This window comes from Pristiophorus japonicus, chromosome 15 (assembly GCF_044704955.1).
Source record: "Pristiophorus japonicus isolate sPriJap1 chromosome 15, sPriJap1.hap1, whole genome shotgun sequence".
Lineage (NCBI taxonomy): Eukaryota > Metazoa > Chordata > Chondrichthyes > Pristiophoridae > Pristiophorus > Pristiophorus japonicus.
Genome location: NC_091991.1, coordinates 22,931,466 through 22,952,138, shown reverse-complemented (window position 1 = coordinate 22,952,138; position 20,673 = coordinate 22,931,466). Strand labels below are relative to the sequence as shown.

Below are 20,673 nucleotides of genomic sequence, written 5' to 3'. Positions count from 1 at the left end.
ATATATGCTATATTTCGAAGATATCTATCTACATAATTCAGATTATATATATAATTCTGCCATGTATGTTATACACAAGATTCATGCATGTAGATGTATAAAATATGTGTATGTATAATTCACATGTACATATTCTATATGTAGATGTGTATATATGCTATATGTAGATGTGCATATACGTTCTATGTAGAAGATGTGCATATATGCTATGTGTCGATGTGTGCACATGTAACGCGCAGGCGTAGAGGCAGCTGGCCGGTGCCGCGCAGGTGCAGTGGCGCGGGCTCAGTGGAAGTGTTCAAGTCTCGGGAGCCGAGAGGGAAACGGGGAAGAACAGGTGGAGACGTGGAGGGGAGAAAAGTTAAGAGTGTGCCCGGAGGATAAGAGACATTGCGTCTGAAGTGACCGAAAATATAATCAATAAATACAGCGGCGACACTGGACACTGGGACATTATTTTTCCCCCCCACTCTCTTCCTCGTCGGTTCAAGGTGAAGGTTTATAGTTCGGCGAGTGTCAGGTGAGAAATGGCTGTGGCGTTGAGTGAGATTTATACCTGAAGTCTTGATCGCATCCCCCGGGGCCTGCCGACGTCCGTCTCTCTTCCTCCTCTCCCCGGCTCCAGCGCGCTCGCGCGACCAACGGCGTTAACCGCACGCCGTTCCAATTATTTTCGAACACTTGGCTCCCTTAAAGGGGAAGTGGCGGCGTTCTTATTTTATGAATGGACCGAGTTGTCAGATCCGCGGCCGATGCGACCCCTCGCCCCCTCCCTCTCTCGCACCGCCGCTGAGATAGCAGCAGCAGCAGCCTGGTTGAATCAGCCCTTTCGGGGAAGGTCCAGCACTTGGCTCACTGCTCTCGCGTAGGTGTGAACCTGAGTGTCTCGGCCTTGTTTTTTGCTGCAGTTTCTTGTGGAAATTGATGGACAAACACATTTATCGGGGGGCGGGGGGGGGGGGGAGGAGGACCCCAGCAGTTCCTGAGAAGGAAACTGTTCCAGCAACAAAAACACAACCCCACCCCCCTTTTCACTGCACACGCTGTTTTGTTGTTGTCGGGGAAAACATATATTTAGCAGCATCGGCGAAAGAAGTGGGTGACAGTCATCTACAAAGGATTTGCAGTTAATCCTGCAAGAATTATAGGATGTTGCAAATCTTATTGTTCATTGGTTTGCCAGAAGAGTTGGTGTAGGCATCAGTTTCTTTATTGGGGATATATTGCAAAATTACCCTGCTACGGTGTAAATAATTTTGCATGCAGTCACCATACTATTTTGACACGAAATATATGTGAAATATTAACAGTAGTTTCCTATTTTTGAATACCTAAAAATCACATTTGATTTTAGATTTCTGGATCATAAATTTTGCATATTTCAGAATTATTTAGGTGATTGGTTCAAAACTTGCAGTTCTGAGTTTACTCCCCTCCGGTGAAGTTTTAGTTTCTGCGTCTCTTTGGTCTTTGCATGCTCAAAGCTTTCACACCAGGAATTCATGCACAGTATTTGCTGACTAACCATCTGGCTTTCTGAACACACACAGTCTTTGTTTATCAACCTATTCCTCACAACGTGGAAGTATTGCCTGCCAGCTGTCATCATCTTTTATCACAATCGCTTGTACTCATTTGATACTCCTATAATTACTACCTACATTTATTTCTAATGATTAAAGGATAGAATAAGGATTGTGTATTAGGACTTCCATTTATTTCAGGAGGTTGATATTGTCAATAAAAAGAACACTTTAGTGACTTATATATGTATGTACGCAGAAAATAAATTAAGAGTCTAGGGACTAGAAATTCAGCGCATTTGTGCATCCCATTATAACTGGACGCGAATGCCATACCGCTCAGGTGCTACAAAGTTGTGCCCCGATTTCTTGTGCCCGGCGATCGTGACATAAGAACATAAGAATTAGGAACAGGAGTAGGCCATCAAGCCCCTCGAGCCTGCTCCGCCATTCAATAAGATCATGGCTGATCTGGTCGTGGACTCAACTCCACTTACCCGCCCTCTCCCAGTAACCCTTAATTCCCTTATTGGTTAAAAATCTATCTATCTTTGACTTGAAAACATTCAATGAGCTAGCCTCAACTGCTTCTTTGGGCATTGCCCCGTTAGGACCCCGGCCCCGAAATTCACTTTTGCCCCTTGCAGCAGCGCCGGGCGAAAGCACCGACCGTTATAGGGGACGCAAATCGGGTGGCCAGCCGCTATCGGGGGGAAACAAAGATTGCCTTGTGTTTCCTGTTACTGCTCCATTTTCTTCGCAGGGTACTGGCCACGATCACACAGCCTGGCACCCCAGCTCCCTGGTGGTCCAGGTCAGGTCCGTTTTCCTTCTGCAGAGTTGGCAGCGTGGGCCCTTCCCTTTAAGTGAGGGAAGAGCCCCTCGCTTGTGGCAGTGCTGCTGAGGCGTCCGCCCCGTTAGCGCCCCAGGAAGGAAGTGGAACCCTTGATTTAGTGCTCCACTTCCTTCTGGGGGCGGTAACCCAAATGCGGTGATAATGAATTTCATTCCCTTTTACATGCCCTTTATGTAGTGTATATATGTCTATGTACTCCAGAAAATAAAATTTACTATTAACAGTTAAGACTAGAGCAGAAATTACATTGAAGATTGGTTTGCAGAATAGTATTGTGGCTTGATTCAGAAGAGGCAGTAGGAGTGATGAGATTACCACATTGTAATCACTGCCATGGATTTCTTTTTAAAGTAATTAAATTATGGAGGAGGCACCTTTTATTATTTTTGTTATTTCTCTCATTGTGCATCTGGGTCACATTGAATGATTAATAATTGTGATGTTATCCCTAAGTTTCAGTGATCCAACAGTTGGTTCCTGGGCAGTAGCCGTATAAGTAAATAATATACTCTCCGAAGTTCACGGTGATGATTTTGTGTAGTGTAGACTATCTTTGATAACTGGGATTATAATGGCAATGTTGATCTGCATTAAAATGTAATAATTTCATAAGAAAATATTACTAGGAAATAATCTAGACAATATTTTAAGAGAATCATAGGACCCAAGTTTCCACAGGATAAAAAACGGGCGCCCCTCCAAGCTGGGCGCCCGTTTTTCGCGCCTAAAACAGCGCCAGAAAAAAAACGCGCTATTCTCGAGCGCTTTGCAGCTCCTTGTCTGTTTGGCGTGGCGCCCAGGGGGGCGGAGCCTACACTTGCGGCGATTTTGTAAGTGGGAGGGAGCGGGTACTATTTAAATTAGTTTTTTTCCTGCCGGCAACGCTGCTCGTGCGCGTTGGAACGTTCATGCTCAGTGAAGGAAACATTGGCACTCGGCCATTTTTGTAGTTCTTTGTAGCTGTTTAATTTTTTAACATTTTTTAATAAAAGCACATTCACATCACCATTGAGGCTACCCTTCTCACTGTCTCCTTTCCCTCCCCAACCTCCACGGCAACAAACGGCGGTTTCCTCCCCCTCCCTCCCCTCCACGACAACAAATCGCTGTCTCCTTCCCTTCCCTCCCCTCCGCGGCGGCAACAAACCGCTGTCTCCTTCTCCTCCCTCCCCTCCGCGGCGGCAACAAACCGCTGTCTCCTTCCCCTCCCTCCCCTCCACGGCAACAAACCGCTGTCTCCTTCCCCTCCCTCTCCTCCACGGCAACAAACCGCTGTCTCCTTCCCCTCCCTCCCCTCCATGGCAACAAACTGCTGTCTCCTTCCCCTCCCTCCCCTCCACGGCAACAAACCGCTGTCTCCTTCCCCTCCCTCCCCTCCGCGGCGGCAACAAACCGCTGTCTCCTTCCCCTCCCTCCCCTCCACGGCAACAAACGGCGGTTTCCTTCCACACCCGCCGCGGGAACGAACGATGGCTGAAGCACTTTCACACAGGTAGGAAGATGGTTTATTTAATCTTTTCTTTGCTTAGAAATGTTTATTCAGGTTGGATTTATTTGTATAATATTTGTAGAAGTATAAATAAGGATTTATTGTAGAATTTAATGAGTTCCCTTCCCCCCCCCCTTCCCCCCCACCTCGTTCTGGACACCTAATTTGTAACCTGCGCCTTGATTTTTTAATGTGTAGAACAGGTTTTTTCAGTTCTACAAAAATCTTCATTTGCTCCATTCTACTTTAGTTTGGAGTACGTTTTCACTGTGGAAACTTTGAAATCAGGCGTCAGTGGCTGGACACGCCCCCTTTTTGAAGAAAAAATTCTGTTCCAAAGTTGAACTGTTCTACCTGACTGGAACTGCAGAAAAAAAAATGTGGAGAATTGCGATTTCTAAGATAGTCCGTTCTCCACCAGTTGCTCCTAAAAATCAGGCGCAAATCATGTGGAAACTTGGGCCCATAATCGTTTCAGGTGGCCTTCTCAAGTGGGTACGCATCCACTGTTCATGCCTCTGCCGGAGGTTCTTGTAACAAGTAATTACTGATGTAAGTATACCTGTAGTTGAACTTAATCAAAACTGCCTCACAACCCACTGGAAATAGCCCATTGTCTAAGGTGAGAAATAGATTCTTTTTTAGAAGAAAATCATTAATAGAAAAGACCAATGACTTTTAATAGAATATTTAAAATAATTCATTTGTGGAAAACATCTGATAGTTTGTGATCATTTATGCTAGAGTCTCCCTTATGGCTTACTTTAGTGAATGATTATCTGTCGTATTGCTGGCAGTGGAACTGTTTTTAGTCTGGAGAAGCAAAGGCAAAATGGGAAAAGTAATTGCATTGTAGGAAAACTCCCCTCCTACCTTTTCTATCAAACTCAGATCACAATGGGAAATTGTCAAGTCACTATCTTTCCAGCGCTAGAATATACACTGGCTCTAGAAATGAAATATATAAGAATAATGTACCCAAATTCTTCATTATGGTGCTTTAAAATAAAATATTGAAAAACTGAGAAATCAATCCAAACCCCCTTCATTCCATCTGGGGTTAACTGGTCTGAGACATGATAAAAAGCTTATCAGGTTTATCACTGCCTAAGAACTTGTGTACATATACAATTTTTCCCCTTTCATACAAATTTAAGAAATTGTCTTTCGTGTTGAATATTGAGTATTTTATTCTAATAACTGCATTGTGGTTAATAACCTGTCAACTATTGCAGCTTAATTATATGATAACTGTACATTTACTTTTATTATCTTCAGTCCCCTCTACAAACTCAGTGCCTTAGCTACCGACTCCATCCCTCTCCCTGGCAACTGTCTGAGGCTAAGCCAAATCCTTTGCAACCTTAGTGTTGTATTTGACCCTGAGGAGCTTCCGACCACATATCCATTCCGTCACCAAGACTTCCTTCGTCCACCTCCGTAACATCGCCTAATTCTGACTCTGCCTCAGTTCATCTGTTGCTGAAACCCACATCTAAGCCTTTGTTTCCTCTAGAGTTGACTATTCCAATCCCGGCCTCCCATCTTGAGCTCATCCAAAACTCTGCTGCCCATTCCCTAACTCGCACCAAGTCCCGTTCAACCATCACCCCTGTGCTTGCTGACCTACATTGGTTCAAGATCCGGCAGCGCTTCAATTTTTAAAATTCTCATCCTTGTTTTCAAATCCTTCCACGGTCTCACCCCTTTCTATCTCTAACCTCTCCAGCCCTATAACCCTCTGACACCTCTGCACTCCTCCAATTCTGGCCTCTTGTGCATTCCCGATTTTAATCACTCCACCATTGGTGACTGTGGCTTCAGCTGCAGAGGCCCGAAACCCTCCGCCTCTCTATCTCTCTTGTCCTTCAAACCTACCACTTTTCTGTCCTAATATCTCCTTATGTGGCTCAGTGTCACATTTTATTTGATAACTCTCCTTATGCAACGGCGTGGGGTGTTTTACTCTATTAAAGACTTTATATAAATGCAAGTTGTTTTATTAAAACTCAAACCAGAAAGGTTGTAAAGGAGCTGTATGTCTTGTTGCTGGTCGTGGATTTACTAGTATTTTGTCTCTCTTCACCATGCCTCTTCAATTAAAAGCTGGCAACGACAAATTGCAAGCACTGTCGCACTCCTGCTAGCTTTCAGTGCTGTAATTTTATTGGGCAGGCTGCAGCTGCTTGTACCTGGCCATTTGCAGTTTGAACCTGTTTCTCAGGTAGTGATATTCTTACTAGGCTCACGATCATGTCTCACTCCAGCAGATTTGGAGCTGGGTAAAAGAAGGTAGGATTGATTTCCTAGTTATTTAATATTTAATTGTAAGTTCCCTCGAGGAATCTGGATGCAATTTTATCTATAATAAAAATTTTAGACTGCATGCACTTCATCATCGTCACTTGACCTGTTGTATTTCTGTCTCACTTTTTTCCACTATAATTTTTTATGTGCACTTTTATAATGGCAAAAGCCTTGTCACTCTGCAATCTGGCCACCACTGGCAGGTAGGTGTAACTAAATCATGATAAATATCAATAGGTAGTTACCAATACAAGTGCGGACATAGGAATTTATAACGGAATTGCAAAAATCAGGACAGAATATATGACTTTAAAATAGGAACTGAAGTCCATTTACGTGCTCTGGTCCAATAATCTCCTAACCTCTAACTCCGCTTTACCTGAAGTCTATACCTGGTCTTGACTCCCTCTGCACGCCAAAACCACAAGAATTGACTGCGGGAAATGGAAATGGCACATTGGGTAGCAGCAGCCTTCAGAGATGAGAATTAACTGCTCACAGTTCGAACAATGTAAAAGTAAGCTTTATTCTTCACCTGTGCTTGGAGGGGTGCTTTAAGTGCCATTTCATTTCCATTGGAATGATGCCCATCGACTTTGCAAAGTTTACTCAAAACTATCCCCTTTCCTGTGAATTGTTGCATTTTCAAAGTTTTTCCTGAAAGCACAGAAACTAATTTTAAATATTACCCACTCCCTCCTGAATACTGTAATCTTGAGATGTTTTCCGTCTTGTGCATTTTGTAAACAAAGTCCTTTCTTTTACATTCTAATTCTGCAATTGGTAATTGAGTGTTTATGCCAGTGCTTTGTACTGAACTGTAAATAATTTATTTTCTATTCTTTGTGCTTTTAAATAAATAAAGAAGGCACATAAGCTTGTGTGACAGCTGACATTTGTCACATGTTGAAAGCAGCACAGATAATGACTTGGAAATAGTAGTTAAACAAGTGGCCACAGTAGTAGTAAGAATTGATGTGTTTTGATGTTTTGAAATTAATACCATTAATTGCTCTTGCCTTTAATGTTTACTGATTTCCCGCTCCCCAATAGAATTCGTTTTTTTATCACTTTGTTCTGCAAAATGATAACTTTCATTAATTAACAAGGAACAGGAAACAAGTTTATAAGATTAACGAGTAAATCAAAGCGAATAGGGGAGAGGCGACCAAACAGAAATAATGGCCTAGAAATTCAATTGCACTCTGAAACAAGCTGCACGTGCCCATTCATGTCCCAGGGACCACATTAAATTGCCGCTGGCAGTTCATTATCAAGAGTGCAGCCAGCAATACCCACACTATACATTGGCTGTGCACCTGTTCGGGGCGAGCGGGAAATTGGGCGTTGCTACTTAAAGGCTCTTTTAAAAGGGAAGTTTCACTGTAGCTGTAGACAGCAAGGAAACTTGTGGAGAAATGACTGCAAGAGGTCCAGAGAGAGCACCCAGGTTCTCTGATGCAACATTGAAGGCCCTGGTCCAGGCGGAGGAGAGGAGGAGGGAGATCTTGTTCCCCTGGGTCCCCATAAAGTCAACCATGCAACACCTCCGTTGGCTGTAAGAAGAGGTCACTGAGGAGGTTAATGCCAGGCGCTTGGCTCCCAGGACATGGCTGCAGTGGCAAAAGAAGTTAAATGACTTTACCAGCGTTGCCATGGTAAGAATTGTACATTTTTAGTTCAACTACACTGTTCTCCCATCTGCACTTTCACTACCTGCAATACTCCCCTCCCCTTCCCTTTTGTGTCTCTTCACTCCTTCAATCACTGCACCACACTTCATTCCAACTTCTTCTCTTCCTATTCTGTTGGTGGCATGGCTCTCATTGTAGGTCAACTGTACAACAGGAGTCATGAGCCATGTCTGTAGGTAGCATTTGTTGCCCAATAGCCTGTAACCAGACAGTCTGACTGGAATAAAGGCGACACAGAGGACTGGCACAGGATGAAGGAATCATGACTGTTGCCAGGAAACTGGGAACAGACCTGCATGATGCACTGCCCGTCACAAAACAGCTGGATGTTGAGGGAGTGGAATCCCTTTCTGTTCAAGATGCCAGGATGGTAATGTGGAGCACGCAAGGCAATGTGGGTGCAGCCTATTACACCTTGCAGCCTGCGGAAGCCTGTAATGCAGGCGAAAACTAGGGCTCTCTTGCCTTACTTTGCTCTTCCCATGAGGAAAGAGATATAGGTGTTCCTCCTCGGTGACTTCCATGTTACAACGCTGAACAGTAAACTGGGAGCTATCACTGGTGTCGCCTGCTGCGGCCTGGAAGGAGCATGTTGCATAAAAGTTAAGGGCTACAGTGACTGTGACGGCCATATGCAATGCTCTCCATGCCCTGATTTGATGCTCTAGTTGTGACTGCAGCAGGTGAGACCGCTCGGTGATCACCTCCTTCATGAAGTGAAGCCGCTGACACATTTCTCCTCCAATAAAGTTACGGTAGAAGTGTTCCCTGAAGACCTGCTGTGGGTACAACCTCCAGCACAGTGCCCTTATCCTCCCTCGTTTCCCAACTGCTCTTGCTGCCTTCTGTCTGCTCGCCCTCATCCTCCAGTCCCAAGGGCAGCACTACCTGACCACCCATGACTGCAGGGAAACTTTGCTGCTTCCCAATTGTTGTAAATGTTGCCATTTAATTTATAAATAATGTAAGATCAGACTATTATATAAAAAAATACGGAAAGTATGTACGATTTTAAAATCTGGACTGAATTATGTCTTGCGCACCCTGGTCCAATTATCCCCTCCCTCTAACCACACCAAACCTGATGACTTCCCGTGAGAAACTGGGAAATCAATTGGTATATTTTCGTTCATGGCTCACAATTATGCTTGTGAATTTAAAAAAAAAAGTGACCAAGAATTCTATTTGTAGTCTTGTGTGGAAAATATTACTGCAGTTTTATGGGCCAGTTATTGCATATTATTACCAATTGGTGTTTAGTACATACACCCTCCCACTCATTTACTGTCAGTAGTAATTCCTTTTTATCCCTCATATATTTATCCAAACCAGCTTATTGAGCACATAGAAGTCTAATCTTTATAAGTAATGAGGAAACTGAAAATGGTGAGGTCAGATATGTTTTTTAAAAATTGGATCTGCCTCCCAAAACAAATTTCTCTTATAACATTAATGTTTCATGCATTGCATTCACGGAGGAGTCAAGCAGGGGCATGTAATATAAAGCTGCAAACAAAGCTCTCCTTCATTTGACGGGAGGTATGTGAGTTGTTACTTTTCATAGGCTATTACGATACATGAATGAATTAAAAATACTAGTAATAGGCATCCCATTATTAAATCTATTTATTGTTATTGTATTTTTACAAGAATATCCTAGGAAAGGTCTTGCTTACCGATGAATGCATTTACTTTTTTTGTGGGGGGGGGGGAGGGTTTTCTGCTGACATTTCTAAACTGTTTACATTAGACACTTGTTTATAATGCCATCAGAACTGCTGAGTTTACTTACTGACTTTCTATTCAGTCTGGTCATCTATTACTATTCGGTAGCATTGTGGTTATGTTACTGGACTAGTAATCCAGCGGCCGGGACTAATGGGGAATTTAAATTCAGTTCAATAAAAATAAGTCTGGAATAAAAGGCTAGTATCAGTAATGGTGACCATGAAACTACTGGAATGTCGTAAAAACCCATTCCTTTCCTTTATGGAAAGAAATCTGACGCCCTTACCTGTGACTACAACAATATGGTTGACTCTTAGGCCCCAAGTTTCCACACGGGACCCCTCAGAGCTGGGCACCTGTTTTTCGCACCAAAAACGGCGTCTGAAAAAAAACGCGGTATTCTCGAGCTCCTTGCAGCTCGATGTCTGCTTGGCGCGGCGCACAGGGGGCGGAGCCTACCACTCGCACCGATTTTGTAAGTAGGAGGGGGCGGGTACAATTTAAATGAGTTTTTTTGGTGCCGGCAACCCTGCGCGTGCGCGTTGGAGCGTTCGCGCACGCGCAGTCTGAAGTAAACATTGACACTCGGCCATTTTTAAAAGTGCTGCAGAAAAAGTGAAAATTTGTTTATTGAACCCTTGCAAAGGCTTGCATTTTAATTTTCTTGATATTTCTGTGTGTGAGGGAGTGCTTTTAGCAGTCAGTCCCCCTCACAGCTAGAAGGCTGCTGCTGCTCCCGGCCAGCCACTGACGCCACTGCAATCCCATGGCCGAATGGCCTTAAGTCCGTCTGGGTGCTGCATCTTCGCGGGGAATGAAGGCCTGCCTCAAGCACCAAGGCTGCTTGCTGCCTGCCCCTGCCACCGAGACCGACGCCACACCGCTGCCTGAAGCGCTGCTTGCTGCCTGCCACCGAGACCAACGCCACACCGCTGCCTGAAGCGCTGCTTGCTGCCTGCCCCGAGACCGACGCCACACCGCTGCCTGAAGCGCTGCTTGCTGCCTGGCCCCGAGACCGACGCCACACCGCTGCCTGAAGCGCTGCTTGCTGCCTGGCCCCGAGACCGACGCCACACCTGCCTGAAAGGGCTGCCTGAAGCACTTTCACACAGGTAGGAACATGGTTTATTTAATCTTTTCTTTGCTTATAAATTTTTATTCAGGTTGGATTTATTTGTAGAATATTTGTATAAGTTTAACTAAGGATTGATTGTAGAATTTAGTGACTTCCCTTCCCCCCTCCCTCCCCCCCCCACCTCGTTCCCGACGCCTAATTTGTAACCTGCGCCTGATTTTTTAAAGTGTAGACAAGGTTTTTTCAAGCGTACAAAAATCTTCACTTGCTCCATTCTAAGTTAGTTTGGAGTACGTTTTCACTGTGGAAACTTTCAAATCAGGCGTCAGTGGCCGGACACGCCCCCTTTTGGAAAAAAAAAATTCTGTTCCAAAGTGAAACTGTTCTACCTGACTAGAACTGCAGAAAACTAAATGTGGAGAATTCTGATTTCTAAGATACTCCGTTCTACACCAGTTGCTCCTAAAAATCAGGAGCAAATCATGTGGAAACTTGGGGCCTTAATTTCCCTCTGAAATGGCCTAGCAAGCCACTCTGTTGTATAAGACAGCTCACCACCATCTTAAGGGCAATTAGGAATAGGCAATAAATGCCACCCACATCACAAGAGTTTTTTTTTTAACCCTCTCTAACAACCCAAAGAAGAGCATTCAAAATAATGCACTTTTTTATACAAAATATTTTTGAAAGTAGGCTTTAAAGATTGAAGATTACTGAAAAATATTTATACCATCTTGTTCAGTGAAACATTGCTGTATGGAGAGCCATTTATGAAAAATAGATGCCTATTTTGAAAATATGGCTTAAAACAGTTAAAATTGTACTACAAATGTAATAACGTTTTAAAACGTTATTTCCTTTAAAAAAAATGTTAAAAAGGTATTTAGGGCTATATATATATATATATATATGACTAAACATATTAATATGGAACAACTTGAAATATTTTCAAAGAAAAGTCTAATTCTGATTCAGATGCAACTCCTACATCATATATTAACATCTACTGGTCATGTAAGCACTATTTCAAATACTTCCTCATTATACTAGGTAAGGCAACATAAAATAGACATTAGTGTACTGTGGTACAGCTCATTTCAAATTGCAATGTCCTTTTTTCAGAAGATGATACAGATCACAGCTCATATACATATTGGTTAGGAATTTAGTAAATCTCCACAGTTGAAGCTTTCAAAACTAATAACAATTTTAATTTAATTTTCCCTTGGATTGGCACTGTGTTCCCACTAATGAAAGTAGTGCTGATAGTATTCCTGTACCGTTTTATTGTTGGATAAATTTGTCAGCATCCATCATTTGTAATTTATTTCTGACTCCTGTATTTATGGCATTAGTGGATTGCCACATCTTGGCTGTTTCCAGTGAGGGTTCGTAAATACAGTAATTTTTTTATTACTGAAGCAGTGGTATATTGTTACCATTAGAACTTGATCATTAATTCTGCCTCTTGAAAGTCTTCTGCCCTTACGGAAATTAATTTCCGTAAATGAGTTGTGAATTTTGTGGAGCACTGAAATATTTAAACTTTCATGTATTTCAGTAATAACATCATGGTTTCATAATTGTATAGTGTTTAAAGGAAGACTTTAGGATAAAGCCTCCCAATTGTTTTGATTATTCATTGGGGTAAACACTTCCATCCCTAAGTGTTGTAAATCAAAACTTAAAAAAAATATTGTGCAGCTGGCTTTTGACCGAGATCACTGTCTTTGCGGTGTTTGAGGCTGTGGAACTCGTATAATCACAGAATTTACAGCACAGAAAGTGGCCATTTGGCTTACTGTGCCTTTGCTGCCTGTAGTAGTTCTTCTAGAGCTGTCTACTTTTGTTATGTATGCAACACCTTGTAACCAGCATTCTACCTCCAGCAGAGGGTGCATCTGTTGGAGTTCCAAGGGATCCCAGCATCCCTTTTGGAGCACTGTATATAAGCAGGCCTCTCGGGCTGTGTCAGCACTCTCTGGAGTCAGAATAAAGAGACTAAGGTCACACTTACTCAACTCTACAGTACTCAGCCACATTACTTTATTTGAGACATAACAACTGCCGACGAGTAATAGATAACGAATCATCACGCGAAAATGCAGAGAGCTGTCGGTATCCTGGAGAAATTCTCAGAAGGTGACGATTAGGAAGTCTTCGTGGACCGACTCGACCAATGCTTCGTGACCAACGAGCTGGAAGGAAATGTGAACGCTGCCAAACTAAGGGCGATCCTCCTCACTGTCTGCGGGGCAACAACCTATGGCCTCATGAAGAATCTTCTTGCTCCGGTGAAACCAACAACCCAATTGTATGAAGCTGGTCCGGGAGCACCTAAATCGAAAAGAGAACATTCTGATGGCAAGGTATCGATTTTATACATGTCAACGGTCTGAAGGCCAGGAAGTGGCGAGCTACGTCGCTGAACTAAGGCGCCTTGCAGGACATTGCGAATTTGATGGATTCCTGGAGCAAATGCTAAGAGACTTTTTTGTGCTTGGTATTGGCCATGAGGTTATCCTTTGCAAACTATTGACTGTTGAAACACCGAACCTGAGCAAAGCCATAACGATAGCCCAGGCATTTATGTCCACCAGTGATAACACCAAACAAATTTCGCAGCATAAAGATGCATCGGTATGTACTGTACACAAAGTAATGTCGTTTTCAGGCAGGAATGCATATGGCAGAACGTACATGCCTGCAGCTGCATGAGCTCAGATGACCCAGAGTCCGCCATCAAGCGTGAATGCAAGGCAATTACCATCTTGTTGGCGCTGCGGAGGTGATCATCGAGCCCATCAATGCCGCTTCAAACACTATGCGTGCAAAGGCTGTGGAACAATGGGACACCTCCAGCGAATGTGCAGACGAGCTGCAAACCATCACGTTGCAGAGGAAGACCGATCCATGGCGGATCAAACTGAACTAGAGACGCGAACCGAGGAGGCAGAAGTCTACGGGGTACACACCTTCACCACGAAATGTCCACCGATCATGTTAAAAGTTGAATTTGCCATAAATGGAATTGGACACTGATGCGTTTCAGTCCATCATGAGCAAAAAGGCCTTCGAGAGGCAGTGGTGCAACAATGCACAAAGGCCCAAGCTGAGCCCTATTCATACCAAGCTGAGAACTTACACTAAAGAGCTGATCCCTGTAATTGGCAGTGCAGCAGTAAAACCACCACTGGATTGTACCAGAAAATGGCCCCACACTGTTCGGCAGAAGCTGGCTGGGAAAAATCTGCTGGAACTGGGACGACATCCGAGCGTTTTCATCCGTAGACGACGCCTTGTGCCCAGGTTTTGAGCAAGTTCCCATCGTTGTTGGAGCCAGGCATCAGAAATTTCTCTGGGCGAAGGTGCAGATCCACTTAGTTCCCGGTACACGATCCATCCACCACAAGGCACGTGTGGCGCCATACATGATGCGAGAGAAAGTGGAGATCGAGCTGGACAGGCTGCAACGAGAGGGCATCATCACGCCGGTTGAGTTCAACGAGTGGGCCAGTCCGATTGTTCTGGTTGTCAAGGGCGATGGCACGGTCAGACTTTATAATCGCCAGAAATTAACGCCGAACTGTTTTTTGCTACAGGACCAGTATCCGCTACTCAAGGCAGACGACCTATTTGCGACGCTGGCAGGAGGGAAGACGTTCACCAAGTTGGACCTGACCTCAGCCTACATGACACAGGAGCTGGCGGAATCTTTGAAAGGCCTCACCTGCATCAACACGCACAAAGGTCTGTTCATCTACAATAGATGCCCGTTTGGAATTCGATCGGCCGCGGCTATTCTGCGAAAGTCGGTTCCGCGTAGCGTGGTTTTCCAGGACGACATATTGATCACAGGTCAGGTCACCATCGAACACTTGCAGAACCTGGAAGAGGTTCTAAGTCGGCTAGATCGTGTGGGGCTCGGGTTGAAATGCTCGAAGTGTGTTTTCCTGGCACCAGAGGCCGAGTTCTTGGGGAGAAGAATCTTGGCAGACGGCATCAGACCCACCGACGCCAAGACGGAAGCCATCAAGAACGCGCCGAGACCACAGAACGTGATGGAGCTGTGGTCGTTCCTGGGACGACTCAATTATTTTGGTAATTTCCTACCCGGGTCAAGCACCTTTGCTAGAACCTCTACACATGTTGCTACACAAGGGAGATGACTGGGTATGGGGGAAAATCACAGGAGACAGCTTTTGAGAAAGCCAGAAATCTGTTATGTTCCAACAAACTGCTTGTTCTGTATGACCCATGTAAACATTTAGTGCTAGCTTGCGATGCGTCTTCGTATGGGGTCGGGTGTGTGTGTTACAACAAGCAAATGAATCGGGAACATTGCAACCAATCGCTTATGCATCCAGGAGTTTGTCCAAGGCCAAAAGAGCCTACAGCATGATTGAAAAAGAAGCTCTGGCATGCATTTACGGGGTGAAAAAAATGCACCAGTATCTGTTTGGGCTTAAGTTCGAGTTAGAAACTGACCATAAGTCGCTCATATCGCCATTCTCAGAGAGCAAAGGTATTGATACCAATGCCTCTGCTCGCACCCAAAGATAGGCGCTCACGCTGTCTGCATGTAACTCTGTAATTCGCCACAGGCCAGGCACACACAATTGCGCTGATGCTCTGTCAGCTACCATTGCCCACCACTGGGGTGGAAATGGCACAGTTTGCAGACTTGCTCTTGGTGATGGATGCATTTGAAAACGAAAAGTCACCTGTTACGGCCCGCCAGATCAGGACCTGGCCCAGCCAGGATCCTCTACTGTCCCTTGTAAAAAAAAAAAAAAAAAACTGTCCCCTCCATGGGAGCTGGTCCAGTGTCCCAGCGGAGATGCATGAAGAGATCAAGCCGTTGCAGCGGCGCAAAGACGAAATGTCCATACAGGCGGACTGTCTTTTGTGGGGTAATCGCATGGTTTTGCCTAAAAAAAAGGCAGGGAAACATTTATACACGACCTACACAGTACTCACCCAGGCATAGTAATGATGAAAGCTATAGCCAGATCCCATGTGTGGTGGCCCGGCATCGACTCAGAATTGGAGTCTTGCGTGTACCAATGCAGCACTTGCTCTCAATTGGGCAATGTACCAAGGGAGGCACCGCTAAGTTTGTGGTCATGGCCCTCTGGGATCCACGTTGACTTCGCTGGCCCGTTTTTGGGCAAACTGTTCTTGGTTGTGGTGGATGCTTATTCCAAATGGATTGTGTGTATAATAATGTCTGTAAGCACGTCCGCTGCCACCATCGAAAACCTATGAGCCATGTTTGCCACGCACGGCCTACCTGATGTCCTTGTCAACGACAATGGGCCGTGCTTCACCAGCGCTGAATTTGTGACCCGCAATGGGATCAAGCATGTCACATCTGCCCCGTTCAAGCCCGCATCTAACGGGTAGTCCAAACCATCAAGCAAAGCTTGAAACGCGTGTCGGAAGGCTCCCTGCAGACCCACCTGTCCAGAGTCCTGCTTGGCTACCGCACAAGACCCCACTCGCTCATCGGGGTTCCCCCCGTCGAACTGCTCATGAAAAGGGCACTCAAAACAAGGCTCTCTCGCGTCCACCCTGATCTCGATGATCATGTTGAGGGCAGGCAGCATCAATAAAGCATGTACCATAATTGCGCAAATTTGTCATGTGATATTGAAGTCAATGACCCTATATTTCTACTCAACTATGGACATGGTCCCAAATGGCTTGCTGGCACTGTCGTAGCCAAACAAGGGAGTAGGGTGTTTGACCTCAAACTTACAAATGGACTAACTTGCAGAAAGCATTTGGACCAAACCAAACTGCGATTCACAGACAGCCATGAGCAACCTGAAGAGGACACCATCAACTTTGATCCCCCGATACACGCACAAGTGGCAACCAACATCACGGTTGATCACGAAGCTGAACTCATCATCCCCAGCAGCCCAGCAAGGCCAGCTGCGCAGCAGCCCAGCGAAGGCTCAGCCAACTCACCTGCACCTATGTTTGTACCGAGACGATCGACTAGGGAACGGAAAGCCCCAGATCATCTCGCCCTGTAAATAAGTGTACTATTTACTTTTGCGGGGGGAAGTGATGTTATGTATGCAACACCTTGTAACCAGCATTCTACCGCCACCAGAGGGCACATCTGTTGGAGTCCCAAGGGATACCAGCATCCCTTGGGAGCACTGTATATAAGCAGGCCTTCCATGCTGTGCCAGCACTCTGGAGTCAGAATAAAGAGACGAAGGTCACACTTACTCAACTCTACAGTACTCAGCCACATTACTTTATTTGAGACATAACAACTTTAATCCCATTTTCTTTGCCTTTTCCTGAATCACTTACCAAGTACTTATCCAATTCCCTTTTACATGATATAGGCTCTTCCTCAGTCACCACTTGTCGTAAAGCATTCCATGTTCTAATAACTCTGTGATCAATTCTTCTAACTTTCAGCTTTTGCTCTTCTACTGATAATCCTGAATCTATGTTCCATTATTACCAATTTTGCAAAAACGTTCTTTCACTATTTTCCCTCTTAAAACCTATCATCATTTTGAAAACATTTGTTCCTCCCTTTCCCTGCTGTAGTTTTTTTAAAAAAAAGCTTTTCTTCATAACTATAACATCTGATTCTTAGTATAATTTAGGTACTTTTGTGGTTTAATTGTGCAGGTGTTTAATTTCATGGGCAAGATAATAAAGCATTATATTCTGTAGATCAAAAGCACTTGCCTTTTATATCTCTTTTTTGGAAAGCCTGTTCTTTTTGCCAGATAAATGTTTGTAAGGGCTTTCCATTAAATGTGGACAATGGCAGATGAAATACCAGCATTGAAATGCAGAGTTTTCTTTCATTTACTGGACGATGTGTTAACTTGGTAAAATCTGTGACGAAAGCCAATGGTACCCCAGTACTTCACCTTTCTTCATAACTAATCTTTTATTTTTGGTAGCATTTGGATACTCTGAGTCTAACTGATTTCACAAACAAGATAATGTGTTCTGTGTTCAAAGCAATTGATAGGATCAATTTCATGAGGTAACTCTTAGTTGTCTCCAGCTTTTTTTTAAATTAATAAACTAATGTGAAGGTCTAAGGCTCATAGCACAGGCACTGCTGAAGTTGAAGACAGTGAAAGAGATGACTGGGTATATTACAAACCAGTGATTAAGTAACTCCAAGCTTGGATTTTAAAGGTTTGTAGGAGAAAGGAAAGATTGAGGAAGGCAAGATTCTTCACAGTTTTGAGGTCCTGGGAACAAGGAGTAAGACTAGGATGTAGGGAGGAGCTTTAGGAGGAAAAAGAGAGGAAGGTTGAAAGAGCAAGCCATAGTAGTGTTGGAGACCCAAAAAAGCTTGCAATGGAGAGAGCAGTTGATTGCACTGATTAGAATCGATTGTAGTCTTTTATATATCCTGCGTCCAGGTTCTGTAGTTGTCAAAAATCATAGTATATTGCAAGTAGCTTGCTCCTGAGAAAGTCCTGTTACTTATTCTCCTCTTTCTTCTTGATCCAAAGTATTCTCAATTCAGATCTGATGGCCCATGCAACTTTTCCATAGATGCCAGCAGTGCTTTTGATTAGTTGCCCTGCCAGTTGTTGCAGTTGAATGGAAAATGGAACACGACACACATCTCTTTGTGCACTACTTGACTGTTCAATACTGAGGAAACACAGGCATGAAATGTCTGAGACTGGATTTCAAACTGGTTTTCTTGAATGACACCATATTATAGTTATTGGGCCTGCTGAAGGTACTGTTCTTGAAATACATCTAAATTTGCAATAATGCATGCTCGAGTTAAATGATCAATTTTGAAGTAACTCTTTAATATTAAAGAACCACTTCTTTGCAAGCGTTTCTGTAATATGAACCAATTCCTGTCATGCTGAATTTGGCTAACTTATGCTGTAAAATGATAGAGAACAGCCATAAAGTTACATTTACAATTTCTTCATTGAAGCCTGGTCCTTCTCTACTGTTGGAATACTGCTGCCCTCTATGCTTTCTGAGAGTACAGCTTTACACATGCATTGGGTCTGCCTTTTTGTAATAGCAGCACTTTGCCTTCAAGGGGAAGCAGTCAAATGCCCTCCTAATGTAGGTATAAGTGTATCCAGAGATATATGCCAGTTAATTTATATTGACGGTCTGCTTCCAGGGCAAGTGTTGAAGCATAATTTTGTATAAGTCAAATCCCCAAAACAAAACTATTGTGGTTCCATTACAGCTATTTATGAAGATAACTATGGAACAGTAAACATGCTCATTTTTGAATAATACGGACATTTGAAGCCACTTAGTGTTATGTGGACTTGTTCTGAGTGGTTTGTAAATATGCACAACAAACATAAACTATAAAATGGTGAAAGGGACATGCAAGCAATATAAGTTGTGATGTTTAAAACAGTTGGTGAGCATTGAGAAAAATAAAGATTTTGACACAAAAGCTAAATAGTGCAGTTGCTGGAGATCTGAAACACAAAATGCTGGAAATACTTAGCAGGTTGGGCAGTATTTGTGGAGAGAGGAACAGAGTTAGTGTTTTCAGGTTGATGACCTTTCGTCAAACGACCTGCTGAGTATTTCCAGCATTTTCTATTTCTTTTAAAGGTGTTGATGTCTGGAATGAGTCGAGAAAAGTTCATAATCAAGGTGTTTGGGAGGTCATAAACCACAAGTGCTAAGTTTGAGTAGTCTGAACCCTAAAATTAGATTATAGCTTTGAAACTGTACTTTTGGAAAAATAGCTAATCAAACCCACTTATAAAAGATGGGCTATAATTTAAATGCTGTATTGTAATCATAGGGCTCAGATTGACTAATAAGTTCACTTGTAGTTTGTGACTTTCTGAACACCTTGTAATTGCTCTTGTTGTTTTTCCTCTCTCTGTTGAGTGTATACAAAGTGCTCGGCACCAAACTGTGTCAAAAACAATGGGCTCAATTTTTCCCCAAGCCCGTTTTCTGGCATATTGCCAGAGTTACGCCCGTTTTTCTAGGCCAGAAATGCACCAGAAATATTTTGCCAAAGTTTCCCTGATGTATAATTCTAATTTGGCACCGCGCAGCGTGTCCAGTCACCTTGGGGAGTGGAGCCTGCTGTCTGCACCGAAAACGAAGCTACACCTTCTGCGCAGAGAAAAAAAAGTTACGGTTTTGATGTCGTCAAAATGGACGCGCATGCTCAGTACAGCTTGGATTTAGCAATCGGCCATTTTTAAAGAGGAAGTTGTATGTGTGAGAAGGAGTGCTGTGTGAAAGCATTGGGAAAACTGCAGCTGCAACAATACACGATGCAACGTAATGCAAGGACCAAGAATTTCTTACAGGCATTGTGATTGCAAACAGATGGCAGGAGCTAGACACCAGCAGAGGTCACATAAAGGTTCCACCCAAAGAAATGAAGAAACACTAGAACCAAGTTGCAGAAGATTACTGTGCAGTGGTGACCACCATGAGATCTGGAGGCCAGTGTAAAAAGAAATGGCAGGAACTTGGTCAAGTAGTTAGTGTAAGTAATATTTTAATTTATTCAATGGAATTGCAGTTGTAAATGTGACCAGCTGTATATGTCCCACCCAGCAGAAAGACACCCTCTCTTTTAAAAAGTTGCATTTTCATCTTTGCAGAGGAAGGTGGCACATAATGAAAGGGAAAGAACTCAAAACAGGAGGAGGCCCAGCATATCTGCACCCACTGATACCCTTGGAAGAGAGGGTCGCTGCTTTGATGGGTCCTGCCTGAAAAAAAGCAATTAGTACTGCACAAGCTGGGCCCACACTCGAGGGAGAGGGTAAGTCCTGCAAATTCATCGTGGTCCTTCAAATCAACCTGCTGCCTGGCCTGCGATGTGTGAGCCTACTCATGCCACCCATCCTGCCTCCTCCTTCACTGCTAACCATTTGACTGTTCTGTTATATTTTGCAGAACTTGAGGCCAACCCTGATGATGCAGAAGAAGATTCAGACGTGGACGAGCCTGAAGAGGAGAACATCTTCCAATCC

General features: G+C 43.8%; 1 protein-coding gene across 2 annotated transcripts in view; it reads left to right on the top strand.

Moving 5' to 3' along the window:
* The first annotated feature begins 268 nt into the window (after positions 1-268).
* The window catches only part of rab3ip (RAB3A interacting protein (rabin3)), a 75,810-nt gene continuing 55,405 nt past the window's right edge, over positions 269-20,673 (top strand). Inside the window, exon 1 of one of the 2 annotated variants that reach the window (XM_070900215.1) lies at positions 269-520. The gene's annotated coding sequence lies outside the window, so the exon portion shown is untranslated. The remainder of the gene's footprint in view (positions 521-20,673) is intronic. The other variant, XM_070900217.1, reaches the window with a different exon arrangement.